Here is a 16781-nt window from a genome sequence, read left to right on the forward strand (position 1 = left end):
AAACTACAGCGAGCAGAGGTGAGGAATTGAAAGTGCTCATCTCTTACTCACAGGCAGTTATGCAAAAGGCAGAATGATGAGGAATATTCATGTCTCCTTAGAAGGATGTCCATGCTGCTGAGGTCCACTTCTGCATATTCTCGTCCGGCGAGGGCTCCTGGATGATTCCTCTGCAAACTAATAAAGTCAAGTAAGTACCATCATCACTACACAGAGCTCTATTAGTGCATTTAATCTTGCCCTCATGCCCGCCTCCCTCTCCCATCCCATCTACATCAGCCCCACTTGATGAACAGTAACCAAGTCAACATCGACAGTCTACACTCCACTCTAGTGCCCACTACTCTGCATGATTTTCATCCCCTCTTACTTGTTCATAGCTCCCGAGACCTAGCCTGTGGGGATGCACACGTAACACACCTGCCCGTGTGCTATGAGGGGAGACAGCACAAGGAGATGCAAGGACATAGACAGAGAGAGAAAAAAAGTGTTGGCCAACACACTAGAGAAGAGACAGAGAGAGAAAGAGCAAGGCAAGAAACTCACCAGCTGGATTCATCCCCCTAGATCCAACCTTCTGCTGCAAAGGACACAGTGCTTGTCAACAGACCAATAACCAGCCCCTGAAAATGGGGACCTTGTCTCCCTCATAACAGCAGCTAGTCAGGAATCTTTTCTTACAAACCCAGCCCCAGCTAATGGGGCATCCCTACCTGGAGCCAGGTGGACCATGAGCAGATCCCTCACCAAACCAGACATTTATCTCACTGACAGCGGTGACTGCTCCGCTCTCAGATGTACAGCTAATGCCTGATTTCGACAATGATCGCGGTCTCGTCGGTCTCGCTTTCCTTCGCATGATGACAGTAGACTGATACGTGACTTCTTTTCCCTTGGTACTAAACCCCACACAAGGAGAAAAACCAAGCAAGTTACCATCTCAGTAGGCAAATGTCACATTGGCTCTTCTTTTCCCCTCTCCCACACGGGGAGCTCCGCCCTCAACACTCTTCCCATTACACCTTTAGCATTACAACCAAAAAGCAGCCCTTGCAACAGCACCCAACAGTCACTCTGCGTACCAGACTCTGGCCCCTCCCCAGCCTTAATACCACAGAGTCCCGCACCCAACAAGGAGACACACGGCTTGTGAAGAATACTACACCGAGTATAGATGAGGTATTCCACTGGCACCGACCGCTTACTCACAGCCAGTTATGCAGGAGGCAGAAAGCTGAGGACTGTTCATGTCTGCTTAGAAGGATGTTCAGGTCCACTTTTGAGAGTCTCTCCTCCAGACAGCGCTCCTGGACAATTCCTCTGCCAGTGCAGTTGCAAAAGCCAAGGGTGAGTCAGCATTACACAAAGCTCTGAAGGTATGTGAAATCTTGCCCTAATCTCTGCCTCCCTCTCTCATTTGGTCTACATCAGCCCCAGGCGATGATTAAAGACCAAGTCAACACCCACAGGCACTGCTCCACTGTGGCACCCACTAATATGCATGATTTTCATACCCTCCTAATTTTTCATGGGTCCCAAAGACGTAGACTGTGCGGATGCACACCTAGCACCCTTTTCCCGCATCCTACGTAGGGAGACGGCACCAGGAAAGGCAAGGAAGGGAGAATGAAAGAGTGAGAGTGTTGGCCAACACAATAGAGAAGACAGAGAAACATGGGAGGAAGGCAAGTAACTCGACACCTGGAGTCATCCTGCTCCTGACCAGAGGAATCATCAGCCCCTGAAATTGGGAACCTTATCTCTCTTACAACCACAGCTAGTCAGGAACCTTTTCTTACAAACCCAGCCCTAGCTAACGGGGCATCCCTACCAGCATCAACGTGGGCCATGAGCAGAGCCCTCACCAAAACAGACACTTATCTCACTGCGACAGCTCTTCTGCTGCCAGATGGATGGCTTTTGCGTGGCATCAACCATGCTCACGGTCTCATCGCTCTCGCTCGCTTTCCATCACATGAGGGCAGTAGACTGGCAAATGACTTCTTTTTCTTTGGTATCAAATCCAGCAGAGGAGGGAAAAACAAAAAAAAAAAATAGCATCTCCGTCTGCAATGTCGCATAGTCTCTTCATTTCCCATCTCCCGTATCCCAGGGCTTCACCCTCAACCCATCTCCCATTACTGCTTTACAACTGCAAGTCGAAGATACCCATTGTAACAGCACCCAAAATAGTCACTCTCTCAGGAGACTCTGGCCACTCCCTAACCTTAATCCCACAGAGCCTTGTACCCAACGAGGAAGCACACGGCCTGTGAATAAAAGTACAGCGCTTACTCACAGCCATTTATGCAGGAGGGAGAAAGCTGAGGACTGTTCATGTCTGCTTAGAAGAATGTTCAGGCTGATCAGGTTCACTTCTGAGAGTCTCTCCTCCGGGTAGGGTTCCTGGACAATTCCTGTACCAGCGCAGCTGCAAAAGCCATGCATGATCCAACATTACACAGTTGTGAAGGTGTGTGAAATCTTGCCCTCATCTCTCGCTCCCTCTGCCATTCCATTTACATCAGCCCCACCTGATTAACACAGATCGACTCAAAACCGACAGTCTCCAATCCACTCTCATCCCTTCTACCCCACATAATTTTTGTCCCCTCCTACTTCTTCATTACTCCCGAGACCCAAGCCTGTGGGGAGCACACCTAGCACACCTGCCCATGTGCCATGAAGCAAGACAGCGCAAAATGAGGCAAGGACAGATTTAGAGAGAGTGTGTTGGCCAACACACAGAGAAAAGAGAGAGAGAGATTAACACGGGAGGAAGGCAAGGAACTCCTCACCTGGAATCATCCTCCTGGATCCAAGCTTTTCTGCAGAGGACACACCGCTTGTGAACGGAGAAATGAGCTGATGCTGAAAATGGGGACCTTGTCTCCCACATATCCACAGCTCGTCAGGAACATTTTGTTACACACCGAGCCGTAGCTAACTGGGCATCCGTACCTGAAGCCAAGCGGGAAGTGAGCAGAGCCCTCACCTAACAAGACACTTATCTCACTGACAGTGACGGCTACTCGGCTCCAAGCTGGACGGCTCTTGCCTGGCATCAGTAATGTTCACTGTCTCCCCGCTCTTACTTGCTTTCCATCGCATGAGGGGAGCAGACTCTGACCCTCCACCTCTTTTCCCTTGGTACTAAACCCACAAAGCACCGTGTTCAACGAGGAAATTCACAGCCTCTGAACAAAACTGAAGCAAGTACAGATGAGGGATTCCAAACACCGACTGCTTAATTAGAGTCACATGCTTAACAGCCTCACCTGACTCTTAGCAGGTTAATTGGAGTCAGGTGTTCTCATTAGCCTGGAGCAGCCCCTGCACTGGTCACTCAGGGAACAGAAAACTACTTATCCAGTGGCAGGTTTATCTCCCTTCTACTACTCTGCTGTTCCCAACTGGCCTGGGTCTATCACAGCAGATACTGGATAGAGAGAGATTTCACAAAAACACACACCTGCTCCTCGAATATCACGAGAGCACTTCTTAGCTCCACTGCCAAGTGAAAAACATCTAGATTGTGCAGGTCTGGTTCCTCCAGATGCTTCTCCTCTGTCTGGGGCGGCTCCATTGGCCTTGAGCGGGCCTCTGCAAGAACAGCAAACCACCTATGGAAGAGCCATCACTATCCAACATGCTACCGTGCTAGATATTTTACAATACCCACCTCCACTCTCGCACCCATGACCCCACATAATTTTCATCCCCTCCTACTTCTTCCTGGCTCCCGAGACCTAGCCTGTGGGGATCCACACCTACCCGTGTCCTATAAAGGGAGAAAGCACAGGGAGAGGCAAGGGCACAGACAGAGAGAAAGAGAGTGTGTGTTGGCCAACACAGTACAGAAAAGAGAGAGGGAGGGAGGGAGAGAAACGCAGGAGGAGGGGAAGGAACTCGCCAGCTCGAGGCATCCCCCTGGATCCAACCTTCTCTTGCGGAGGACACACTGCTTGTGGATGGAAAAATGAGCAGCCCCTGAAAACGGGGACCTTGTCTCCCTCGTATCCACAGCTAGTCAGGAACCTTTTCTTACAAACCCAGCCCCAGCTAACAGGGTGTCTCTACCTGGAGTCAGATCGGCCGTGAGCAGAACCCTCAGCAAAACAGACACTTATCTCACTGACAGTAGCATCTCCTCGGCTCCCAGATGGACGGCTCTTGCCTGGCCTGAACAATGCTCACAGGCTCGCTGCTCTCACTCACTTGCCATCGCATGAGGCAGTAGATTCTGATGTGTGACTTCTTTTTCCTTGGTACTAAACCCAGCAGAGGGGAGAAAAAGCAAAAAAAAAAATAGCATCTTGGTCTGCAATGTTGCGTAGTCTCTTCATTTCACATCTCCTGTATCCCACAGCTCCGCCCTCAAACCATCTCCCGTTACTACTTTACACCTGCAACTAGAAGAGACCCATTGTAACTGCACCCAAAATGGTCACTTTGCTCAGGAGACTCCTGTCCCTTCCCCAGCCTTAATACCACTGTGCCCGGTACCCAACGAGGAAGCACATGGCCTGTGAAGAAAACTACAGCAAGTACAGATAAGGAATTGAAAGCACTGACCGCTTACTCACAGCCAGTTGTTCAGAAGGCAGAAAGCTGAGCACTGTTCATGTCTCCTTAGAAGGATGTCCAGGCTGCTCAGATCCACTTCTGCCAGTTTCTCCTTGGGCTGGGGCTCCTGGACAATTCCTCTGCAAGCGCAGCTGCAAAAGCCAAGCATGAGCCATAACTACACACAGCTCTATTGGTGCTTGAAATCTTGGCCTCATCCCTGCCTCCCTCTTCCATCCCATCTGCATCGGCCCCACTCGACGAACAGAGACCGAGTTAACACCAACAGCCACCGCTCCACTTTAGCACCTACTGCCCAACATGGTTTTCATCCCCTCCTACTCCTCCAGGGCTTCCAAGACCTAACCTGTGCGGATGCACACCTAGCACACCTCCCCATGTCCTAAGAAGGGAGACAGCATAAGGAAAGGCCAGCATAGAGAGGGTGTGTGTTGGCCAACGTACTAGAGAACAGAGAAACACAGGAGGAAGGTAAGCAACTCTCCACCTGCAGCCATTCTCCTGGATCTAACCTTCTGCTGCAGAGGACACACTGCTCCTGGCCAGAGAACTGAGCAGCCCCTGAAAATGGGGACCTTGTCTCCCTCATAACTACTAGTCGGGAACCTTTTCTTACAAACCCAGCCCCAGCTAACGGAGCACAGGGAACTTAGGGGGGCGGGGAGCTGATGGGGGGCTGCCCGTCCACCCTGGTTCCAAGCCCCCACCAGCTAGCTGAAACGGGCTGCTCTTCCTGCAAGGACTGGATAAACCAGGCAGCTGCCAAGCAACATAATAAGGGAGTGTAATCTATCACGCCGGGGCTCGACCCTCCTGAGGGCAGGAGGGGAGCCACGCCGACTCACTCCACGTCTTCTGTGGAACCGGCTGAACAACAGTAAACAGGGCTAGGAAGCTCAGGCCCTCGGTTGCAGGGGCTCAGCAGCAACCAGCACAAGGAGCTCAGGCCCTCGGGTGCAGGGGCTCAGCAGCAACCAGCACAAGGAGCTCAGCAGCAAATAAACGGTAGTCATATAGGCCCAGGTCCCTAGACCAGAGCATTGGGTGAGGGGGGTGGCAGGGGGGACACAGGCCCACCCACTCCACTGTGTCCTAGCCCGGGGCCCTAGCAGCAGCTGTCACCGCTGCTGGTCAGTGGGGTCCTGACCGCAACACACTGACATCGGGACCTCTGCGTCTGCAGCCTGACAAGGGTCGGCTACCCCCGGGCTACTTCCACTTTCCCCCTCAGGGCTTACCTCATCCAGGGCACCGGGTCCAGGCCAGTCAATCAGCATAGGCTCCTCAAGGCCAGGGCTTGGTGGCAGGTCCGGCAGCTCCTCGGGGAAGTCCGGCCAGGCGTGCTCGGGCAGCTCCTCTGGGTAACAGCAGGGACGGGGAGGCTACGACAGCTCCTCTTCGTAGTGGGCATGGGGGAGTTCCGGCGGCTCCTCCCAGTACCGGGCCCAGGGAAGCTCCGGTGGTTCCTCTTCGTAGCGGGTGCGAGGAAGCTCCGGCCAATCGGGACAGCTGCCTCGGGCCCTGGAGAGTTCCCAGTCAGGAGCTCCCGACAGCACGTCTGCTCCCTGCGGCAGCCGGGCTCTGACTGAGCTCTGGCAGCCAGCTTTTCTACTTCCTGTCCCGCCCCTTGACCTCCAGGGGGTGGGGACAGGTGGTGGTGGCTCCGCCCACTTAGGTGTCTGCGAGGGCACTCCCTCTGCTGGGCAGGAGGGGAGCCACACCGACTCACTACAGGGAGCATTGCGCAATGTTAAACGAGCATGTTCCCTAATTGATCAGCAATGTAACAACGTTACAACGTTAACCGGGGCGACTTTAAGTGAGGAGTTCAGTGCTTTGAATATAGTATCACTTACTCACAGCCAGTTATGTGCAAGGCAGAAAGCTGAGGACTGTTAATCTCTGCTTAGAACAATGTCCAAACTGCTCAGGTCCACGTCTGCCACCTTCTCCTTCGGCTGCTGCTCCTCCATGATTCCTCTAGAAGCGCAGCTGCAAAAGCCAAGCATGAGACATCACTACATACAGCTCTATTGGTGCGTAAAATCCACTCAGTGAATACAGACCGAATAAACACTGAGTCACCGCTCCACTCTCGCACCCACTGTCCAGCACGATTTTCATCCTCTCCTACTTGTTCATAGCTCCCAAGACCTGGCCTGTGGGGATGCACACCTAGCATGCCTGCCCGTGTGCTATGAAGGGAGAAGGGATAAGGAGAGGCAAGGACAGAGACAGAGAGAGAGAAAGAGAGTGTTGGCCAACATACTAGAGAAGAGACAGACAGAGAGAGAGAGAAACATGGGAGGAAGGGAAGCAACTCGTCACCTGGAGTCATCCCCCTGGATCTCACCTTCTGATGCAGAGGACACACTGCTACTGGCCATAGAACTGAGCAGACCCTGAAAATGGGGACCTTGTCTCCCTCATAAACACAGCTAGTCAAAAACACTTTCTTACAAACACAGCCCCAGCAAATGGAGCGTCCCTACCAGGAGCAAGGTGGGCCGGGAGCAGAGCAATCACCAAAACAGACACTTATCCCATTGAGAGTGGTGACTGTTCCACTCCCAGTAGGACAGCTTTTCCTTGGCATCAGTAGTTCTTGAGGTCCCATCGCTCTCGCTCGCTTTCCATGACATGAAGGCAGTAGACACTGACACGTGACTTCTTTTCCCTTGGTACTAAACCCAGCACCAGGGGAAAAACAAGTAAGTTACCTTCTCAGTGGGCAATGTTGGGGAGGCTCTACTTTTTGCCTCTCCCACACAGTGAGGCTCTGCCCTGAACCCTCAAACCATCAGACCTTTAGGACTACAAGTAGAAAGCAACCCTTGGAATGACACCTTAAACAGTCACTCCGCACAGCACACTCTGGTCACACACACCACACCTGTGGGGATAAGCATGATTTGGCTTGTAACTTATTGCTTTCTGTAGCTTGTTGCTTCCAGCAAGCAGAGGCAAAGGGGGGGGGGGGGCGAGAGTCAGGGGTGCACAGTGGGCCCACCACAGTCCCAGACTGCAGATGCCAGGAGAGATCCAGAGACTCTGGTCCCTTCAAGCCTTAATCACACAGAGCCCCATAGACAATGAGGAAGCAAACAGAGTGTGAAGAAAACTGCAGTGAGTACAGAAGAGGAATTACAAGCCCTGACCTCTTACTCACAGGCAGTTACGTGGGAGTCAGAAAGCTGAAGACTGTTCATGTCTGCTTAGAAGGATTTCCAGGTGGCTCAGGTCCACTTCCGCCAATTTCTCCTCCGGCTGCTGCTCCTGGATGATTCCTCTGCAAACGCAGGACGTAACCCAAGAAAAAGCCATCACTACACAAAATTCAACTGGTGCATGAAATCTTGCCCTCATCCCTACCTCCCTGTCCCACGCCATCCACATCAGCCCCACTAGAGCAGAGTCTCCGTCAACACCCACAGTCACCGCTGCACTCTAGTGCCCACCACCCTGTGTGATTTTGGTCCCCTCCTACTTGTTCACCGCTCCCAAAACCTAGCCTGTGGGGACGCACAGCTACCACACCTATCCATGTCCTACGAAAGGAGACAGGACAAGGAGAGGCAAGGACAGAGACAGACAGAGAGTGTGTTGGCCAACACATTAGAGGAGAGAGAGAGAGAGAGAGAGAGAGAAAAACGTGGGAGGAAGTCAAGAAACTCACCAGCTGGAGTCATCCCCCTGGATCCAACCTTCTGCTGCAGAGAACACACTGCTTGTGGACAGAGAAATGACCAGCCCCTGAAAATGGGGACCTTGTCTCCCTCGTAACTACAGCTATTCAGGAACCTTTTCCTACAAACTCAGCCCCAGCTAACGACAAGTCCTGGCCTGGAGGCAGGTGGACCGTTACAAGAGTCCTCACGAAACCAGACACTTATCTCACTGATGGTGACGGCTGCTCCACTCCCAGCTTCATGGCATCTGCATAGCCTGGAATCAACAACGCTCACTGTCTCACGGCTCTTGGGCACCTTCCATCTCACAGTTGGGGTGGGCTCTTACCCTTCACTTCTTTCTCCGTGGTACTAAGCACAACACAAGAGGGAAAAACAGAACTTATCATCAGAATCTGCAGTGTTGTGTAGGTTCTTCTTCTCCCATCTCCCATTACACCTTTATAGATACAATTAAAAAGCACGCAACGCACACTCAGCCTTTGGAGCTCCTGGCCAGAGAATGCTGTGAAAGCCAAGACTATAATGGGGTCCAAGTAAGAACTAGGTACAGTAACTCCTCACTTAACGTTCTCGTTATGTTCTTGAAAAATGCGACTTTAAGTGAAACGATGTTAAGCAAGTCCAATTTCCCCATAAGAATGAATGTAAATGGGGGGTTACGCTACAGGGAATTATTTTTTGCCATACAGGACAGTACTATAGTTGGGGGGTGCCCCCGCCTTACCCCACACGGGCACAGCCCACTGACACTGGCGACAATGAGGCAGGCAAGGAGGCTGAAGGTGCTGTAGGCTAGCAGAAGCACGTTGCACAGGAGCAGTGGCAGCTTCCCCTCTCTGCAAGCACCAGGGTCGGGGGCCTCAACCCTCGGCCGCCTCTTCCCCCAAGCCCCCACCCTTAACCTGCCTCTTCTTCCCCCCTCCTTCCCCTTTACTTCACACCGGGTCCTCGCTCCTGTCCGCAGCCATCAGCTGGCTTGCAGCATTTGGAAGCAAGAGCGGGAGGGGGAGCCTGCACAACGAGTCTTCACTCCCCGTCCCAGGACGCTACAAGCCAGCTGATTGCCACAGGCAGGAGGCCATGGGGGAAGGCACTGATCCGCGGGGTCTGCTGGCGGGCGGGAAGTGCTGGGGTGGGGGGGCATAGGAGAGCTGATGGGGGGCTGCCGACTGTGGACAAAGCAGGCAGCCAAACGCCGTTATAGCGAAGCATTGCACAACTTTAAATACAGTATGTTCTGTAATTGACCAGGGACCTAAGATTGAAACAATGTTAAGCGAGAGGATGTTAAGTGGAGAGTTACTGTCAATTTATGGAGGATGAGTCCATCAACGGCTATGAGTCAGGATGAGCAGGGATCGTGTCCCTGGCCTCTGTTTGCCAGGAGCTGGAAATGGGTGACAGTGGATGGATCACTTGGTAATTCCCTGTTCTGTTCATTCCTTCTGGGGCACCTGACATTAGCCACTGTCGGTAGACAGCATACTAGGCTAGATAGACCTTTGATCTGACCCAGTCTGGCCATTCTTACGTTTATATGTTAAGCAGCCTGTTGCACCTGCATCCAAGACAGTCACTGAGCAGAGGAGACTGTTGTCCCTTCCCTTGGTCGTAATCCCACAGAGCCCCATGGCCAACAAGGAGGCTCACGGCCTCTGAAGAAAACTTGAGTGGTACAGATGAGGGATAGAGGCCATAATTGTTCACTCACAGCCAGTCATGGAGAAGGCAGAAAGCTGAGGACTCTTCATCTCTGCTTACAAGGATATCAAGGCTGCTCAGGTTCACTTCTTCCAGTTTCTCCTCCGGCTCCAGCTCCTGGACAATTCCTCTGCAAACTAATAAAGACAAGCAGGAACTATCACTACACAGAGCTCTATTAACACCCTCATCCCTGCCTCCCTCTCCCATCCCATCTCCAGCCGCCCCAGTGGAGGAACAGAGACTGAGCCCACACTATCAGTCACCGCTCCACTCTACAATCCACTGCTCCCCACGGGTTTCGTCCCCTAGCTCGCCTGCCCGTGTGCTATGAAGGGTGCGTGTTGGGCAGAAAGGAGAGAGAAGGGCTGAGGGGCCCCATGGGTGGAGGGAGGAATGGGGGTGCAGGTTGGGGAATGTTGGACAAAGGAGAAAAGGGCACTAGGCGTCCCACAGGTCTAGGGACAGAGTGGGATGCAGGTTGCGGTGGGAGGGAGGAAAAAAGGGGACTGAGGGGCCCAATGGATGGGGGAATGAACTGGGGGGGCTGTTGGGGAGGAAGGGGCGCTGAGCAGTCCCTACAGGAGGAGGCATGGATGGAGGCGCAGGTTGTGGGTGAGCTGGGAGGATGTTGGAGAGAGATGGGGTCTGAGGAGTCCCTTGAATGGAGGAATGAACTGGGGGATACAGGCGTGTAGGTTGGGGAAAGTTGTTGCAGGCTCGGGGGTGTTGGGGAGGGAGGGAGAGAGGGGGCGGAAGGGGGCTATGGGAGAAGGCATGTATGGGGTAAAGTAGGGATGGGGTGCAGGTTGGGATGGCCTAGGAAGTGTTGGAGGGAGAAGAAAGGACTGAGGGGCCCAACGGATGGGGGGATAGATGGAGCGGGCTGGTTTCGGCTAGAGGAACGGGTGTTCAGATTGGAGACGGCTGCAGGCATAGGGGCGGTGGGTGGGTTGGGGACCGGGAAGCAGGTTGGGGAAGGTTGGGGCGGATTGGGGGTTAAAGCGGGGATGAGGAAAGTCAGGGCGGGCTGGGGGTGCGGGAGGGAAGAGGAAGGTTGTGGGGGCTGAGGGGGTTAGAGAATGTCACGGGAGCTGGGGAGGTTGGGGTGGGGAAGGTCGTGGCGCACTAGGGATGCAGGGGGCTGGGGGCACCAAGGGGCTTGGGAAATTCAAAGTGTGCTGGGGCACCATGGGGGAGGGAAGCTTGCGGCACACTGCAGGTGTGTGGGAAGGGTGGCCCATGAGGAGCTGGGGAAGCTCACAGCAGTGCGGGGCATGGGGCGGGGCATGGGGGTTGGGGAAGGTTGCAGGGGCTGTGGCTGGGCGGGGGGCTGTGCGAGCCTGGGAGGGGGGGAGGAAAGGCACGCTGGGAGGGTGGGGGGCGTGGCTGGGTGAGAGAAGCTGTGGGGATGGGGGGGGCTGTGGTTAGGCAGGGGAGGAAAGGCGCTGCGGGTGGCGGGGGCTGTGGGAGCCCAGGGGAGGAAAGACACGCTGGGGCTGGGGCTGGGTGAGGGAAGGTGGAGATGGGGGCTGTGGCTGGGGAGGAAAGGTGCGCTGGGGGAGGAAAGACGCGCTGGGGTGATGGGGTGCCGGGGCACCGTGGGGCGGGCAGCTTGCGGCACCCTGCAGGTGTGTGGGGAAAGGGGTGGCCCATGAGGAGCTGGGGAAGCTCACCGCAGTGCTGGGGCATGGGGGGAGGCATGGGGGGTTGGAGAAGGTTGCAGGGGCTGTGGCTGGGCGGGGGCTGTGCGAGCCTGGGAGGGGAGGAAAGGCACGCTGGGAGGGTGGGGCGTGGCTGGGTGAGAGAAGCTGTGGGGATGGGGGCTGTGGTTAGGCGGGGAGGCGCTGCGGGTGGCGGGGGCTGTGGGAGCCCGGGGGAGGAAAGACACGCTGGGGGCTGGGGCTGGGTGAGGAAGCGGTGGAGATGGGGGCTGTGGCTGGGGAGGAAAGGTGCGCTGGGGAGGAAAGACGCGCTGGGGTGATGGGGTGCCGGGGCACCGTGGGGCCCGTCGGGGAGGGAAGCTTGTGGCACACTGAAGGTGTGTGGGAAAGGGTGGCCCATGTGGTGCGGGGGAAGCTCACTGCAGTGCGGGGGCTTGGGGAGGCATGGGGTTGGAGAAGGTCGCAGGGGCTCTGGGAGCCGGGGGAGGAAAGGTGCACTAGAAGGGTGGGGAGCTGTGGCTGGGTGAGGGAAGCTGGGGAGGCTGTGGCTAGGCGAGGGGAGGAGAGTCGTGCTGGGGTGGGAAGGGGCTGTGGAGCCCGTGGGGGAAGGAAAGACAAGCCGGGGCTGCGGCTAGGTGAGGGAAGCGGTGGAGATGGGGGCTGTGGCTGGAAGGTTATGGGGTGCCGGGGGAGGGGGTGGGGAGGGGGCTGTGGCTACGCGAGGAGAGGCGCTGGGGGTGCCGGGGAGGAAAGAGGCGCTGTGGAGCCCGTGGGGAGGAAACAGGCGCCGGGGGCTGTGGCTGGGTGAGGGGCGCTGGGGGAGGCGGGGGCTGTGGGAGCCCGTGGGGAAGAAAGATGCCCCAAGGGGGCTGTGACTGGAGGTGCCGGGGGAGGGGGAGAGGGGGCTGAGGCTGGGCACGGGGGGAGGAAAGGCGCTGGGGGTGCCGGGGGGGAGGGAAGATGCGCCGGGGGGGGGCTGTGGCTGGTGGTGCCGGGGGGGCTGTGGAAGCACGTGGGGGCAGCGGGGCCGGTCCCAAACACTCCGCGGGAGGGGCAGGGTCGCAGGGGGGACCCCACGTCCCGGCGCCGCAGCGTCCCCCGGTTACCACGGGCGGTCTCCAGACCGCTGACGTCACTTCCGTTCCAGGCCCCGCCCTGCGAGCGCAGCCCGTCGCGCCCAAAGCACCGCCCGCTGGGTCCGCGGGGGCTGATGGGAGTTGTAGGCCGGGGCGCACTGCCACTCCCACAAGCCCCTGCGTCCTCCCGCCCTGCGCCCCTCCCCGCAGCTGGGGCTGGGGGCTCGGGCTGGGACCCCCGCCCCGGTGAAGGATTGAACAGCTGGAGACTGGGGCCGTGCGCAGAACTCTGCAAAACCCACCAGTGCCCGAGAGAGAGATGGACCCGGATCGATCCTATCGGCTTTAAACACAGATCGACAGACTGGAGCCAAGGAGGCAACACTGGAAAGGAAACGTAGCGGGGAGGGTTTTGCTAGGGAACAGCTGCTATTAATTACTCCCCCCTCCCCCTGGGATCCCATCCCCCTCCCCCCCCGCCTCGTCACCCCCCAATTCCTCCCCCCCCCCCCAGCCCCGTCTTACCTTGGGCTCCCGCAGGCTGAGAGCTGCAGTCTGATTCAATCAGCCGGCCAGAGCCCAAGGTAACAGGAGACTCGGAGGGCAGGAATCCGGGGGTGACGAGGCTTGGGGGGCTGCCAGGCAAACCGGGGGAAGGGAGCGCTCAGGAAAAGGAGGCTCTAGCGGCACAGAGCCAGGGGTCCTGTCTCCCAGCAGCACCCCCAGCTGCTCGCTGTATGGTAACCCTAACAACAGGTTCTAAACCCACTTCAAATTTAGCAACCTGTTCCAGCGAACCGTCTCCGGCTCCCCACTGTACGTAGGTATCTGTGCCCCCCACGACCTCCTAAGAAACCAAGGGAACCCTACAGCCTGGACGTAGATATCTCTGCCCCCCAGAAACTCCCTAATCCTTCCGGGGATCCCTCCAGCCTGGACGTAGGTATCTGTGCCCCCACACAAACCCCGTAAGCCTCCCAAGGATCTCTACAGCCTGGATGACGCTATCTGTCCCCCACATAAACCCCCAAAGCCCCCTGGGACCCCTCTTCTCTGTACGTAGGTATCTGTGCCTGCACTACCCCTGTAAGACCCCCAGCTTCCCCTACAGCTTGGACGTAGGTATCTGTGCCCCCCATGAACCCCCTAAGAGCCCCTGCGACCCCTACAACCTAGACGTAGGAATATGTGCTCCTAACGGACCCCCTAGGACTCCCCCCAAGGGATCCCTACAGTTTGTATGTAGGTATATGTGCCCCCCACGAGCCCCTAAGCCCCACCCCAGGACCCCAGAGCCTTGACGTAGGTATCTGTGCCCCCCACAAATACCCTAAGGCTCCCAAGAGCCCTCCAGCCTGGACTCATGTATCTGTGCCCCCACAAACCCCCGAAGCCCCCGGGGACCCCTACAGCCTGGACATAGGAATATGTGCTCCCAACGAACCCCCAAAGGCCCAAAGGGAACCCTACAGCCTGGACATAGGTATTTCTGCCCCCTATCAGGGCCGGCTCCAGACCCCAGCGCGCCAAGCGCACGCGTGGGGTGGCATTTTCCCTGGAGGGCGGCAGGCGGGCCCAGCGGACCTTCCGCAGTCATGCCTGTGGATACTGAACTGGAGCCACCGCACCAGCTGCGGGAGGTCCACTAGAGCCAGGGGACCAGCGGACCCTACGCAGTCATGTGGGAGGTCCTCTGGTCCCGCAGCTCTGGTGCACCTCCAGCAGGCATGACTGCTTGGGGCGACCAAATTCCTAGAGCCGCCCCTGCCCTCCACGAACTCCCAAAGTTCCCCAGGGTTGCCTAAACCCTAGAAGTTGCTATCTGTGCCCCCCAAAAAGATTATAAGCCCTCCAGGGGCCCCTACAGACTGGATGTAGGTATTGGTGCCCCCCACAAATCACCTAAGCCCCCAAGGGACCCCTGCAGCCTGGACGTAGGAATATGTGCTCCCCACCAACACCCTAAACCCCAGAGGAAACCCTACAGCTTGGATGTAGGTATCTGTGCCCCCCACGAATCCTCTAAGCCCCCCAGGGACGTCTAATGCCCGGAGATAGGAATCTGTGCCCCCTCCTGAAACCCTAAGCCCCCGCTCTGGGACCCCTACAGCCTGGACAGAGGTACCTGTGCACCCCCAAACTCCATAAGCCCACCCGGGACCCCTACAGCCAGGATGCAGGTATCTGAGACCCCCACAACCCCCCTAAGGCCCCCAGGATCCCTCCAGCCTGGAAATTGATATCCGTACCCCCCAAACCCCCTAAGCACCCTGGGAGGCCGCCAGCCTGGACGGTAGGTATCAGTGCCCCCCACAAACACCCGAAGCCCCCCAGGGACCCCGCCAGCCTGGGATGTAGGTATCTGTGCCACCCCAAACCCCACAAGCTCCCCTAGGACCCTCCAGCCTGGATGTAGTTGTAACCCTTCTGCCAGGCTGAACTGAGAGCAGCAAGGGCCGGGTTCAATACATAGGGGTCCCTTCCTTACAACGTAATGCAAACCAGCTCAAGCTCCCACTCAGTGACCTGGAAAATCTTACACACACACCCCTCTGGGCGCCTCAAAGAGGCAATAGCTCCCCTCCCACAAGCACAGAGTCTCGGTGTAGCAGAAAATGTTTAATAACATGAGATAAACAACAAAGCATTAAATTGGGAAAACACCTCAACTAGGCCGAGTCCTTTTCCCTGGGCTCTTGAGTCCAGCAACCCCCAAATCACCCCAAGACTCCAAAGTCCAATGCCTCAAATATCCCGAGTCCAGCAACCCAAAAATCAACCACAGTCCCACAGCCCCAGAGTCTCTCTGCAGGTGTTTCCCCGCTGCCAGCCTGGGTAGAAAGGGGAACCTTACGTGGTCCAGGGCTGACTGGCCTACCTCTCCCTGGGATTCTGCTTCCGCCTTCCCCACGAACTGCTCACCTCTGCTCCACCGGCTGCTCTGCTCCACCAGCCGTCCCTCGATCCATTCCAGCCGTCCCACAAACTGCTCCGCTCTGCCAGCTGCTCTGCTCCACCAGTCGCCCTGTGATCTGCTCCAACTGTCCCACAAACTGCTCCGCTCTGCCAGCTGCCCTGCTCCACCAGCCGTCCTGTGATCCGCTCCACCCATCCCACAAACTGCTCCACTCTGCCAGCTACTCTGCTCCACCAGCCATCCTGTGATCTGCTCCAACTGTCCCACAAACTGCTCCACTCTGCCAGCTGCCCTGCTCCACCAGCCATCCTGTGATCTGCTCCAACTGTCCCACAAACTGCTCCACTCTGCCAGCTGCCCTGCTCCACCAGCCATCCTGTGATCTGCTCCAACTGTCCCACAAACTGCTCCACTCTGCCAGCTGCCCTGCTCCACCAGCCATCCTGTGATCTGCTCCAACTGTCCCACAAACTGCTCCACTCTGCCAGCTGCCCTGCTCCACCAGCCATCCTGTGATCTGCTCCAACTGTCCCACAAACTGCTCCACTCTGCCAGCTGTTCTACTCTGCAATATAGTTTCAGGCTCCCCCACTACTTAAAACAGCTCTTTAGGAACTTCAGCTCTTTAGTGATTTCACTTCAGGAACCTAAAACTTAGATTCTTAAGAGAATCCAAAATCAGCTCTGGTATTCAACACCGGAGAGAAAAAACAGGTGCAATTGGTATTTCTGGCTCACCCAAGGAGCCCACTCCCTTGTCTAGCGAGTGCCACTCAATTGATGGTGAGATTCCCTGTCACAAAGCAGTTTCACAGTTCCTCATCCACACAGTCAGGGTGACAACACTCCCCTTCTGCTGCCCTAACAACAAAGAAACTGGGGATCCCACAGCTGCCAAAGGAACCATCCCAGGATGCCGTGGGCTGTGCCTATGCAAACACCATCAGCCCCTGAAATTATTTTCCACACTCGCCATAATTCACCACCAGATGTCAGGGTAGAGCTCATCCTGACTCTGCTTACATAGGTATCTCTGCCTCCCACAAACCCCTAATCCCCGCGGGACCCATCTAGCCTGGACGAAGGTATTTCTGCCACCCACAACCCCCTAAGCCTCCCAGGGACCACACCACCATGGACATAG

At 56.3% G+C, this 16781-nt stretch overlaps 2 long non-coding RNA genes across 5 annotated transcripts in view; both read right to left on the bottom strand.

Annotated features, from left to right (window-relative positions):
- Nucleotides 1-1700: 1700 nt before the first annotated feature.
- On the bottom strand, nucleotides 1701-2958 carry LOC120401857. The gene is made up of 3 exons (XR_005596791.1): nucleotides 2799-2958; nucleotides 2300-2431; nucleotides 1701-2009 (listed from the first exon to the last, which is right to left on the bottom strand). It is a non-coding gene; the product is annotated as an uncharacterized LOC120401857 (long non-coding RNA).
- Nucleotides 2959-6389: 3431 nt separating this feature from the next.
- LOC120402083 overlaps nucleotides 6390-16781 on the bottom strand; it is a 35887-nt gene continuing 25495 nt past the window's right edge. For all 4 annotated transcript variants that reach the window (XR_005596962.1, XR_005596960.1, XR_005596959.1 and 1 more), the window contains one exon: nucleotides 6390-6579. This is a non-coding gene — a long non-coding RNA (uncharacterized LOC120402083). The remainder of the gene's footprint in view (nucleotides 6580-16781) is intronic.

This window comes from Mauremys reevesii, linkage group 3 (genome assembly GCF_016161935.1).
Source record: "Mauremys reevesii isolate NIE-2019 linkage group 3, ASM1616193v1, whole genome shotgun sequence".
Lineage (NCBI taxonomy): Eukaryota > Metazoa > Chordata > Testudines > Geoemydidae > Mauremys > Mauremys reevesii.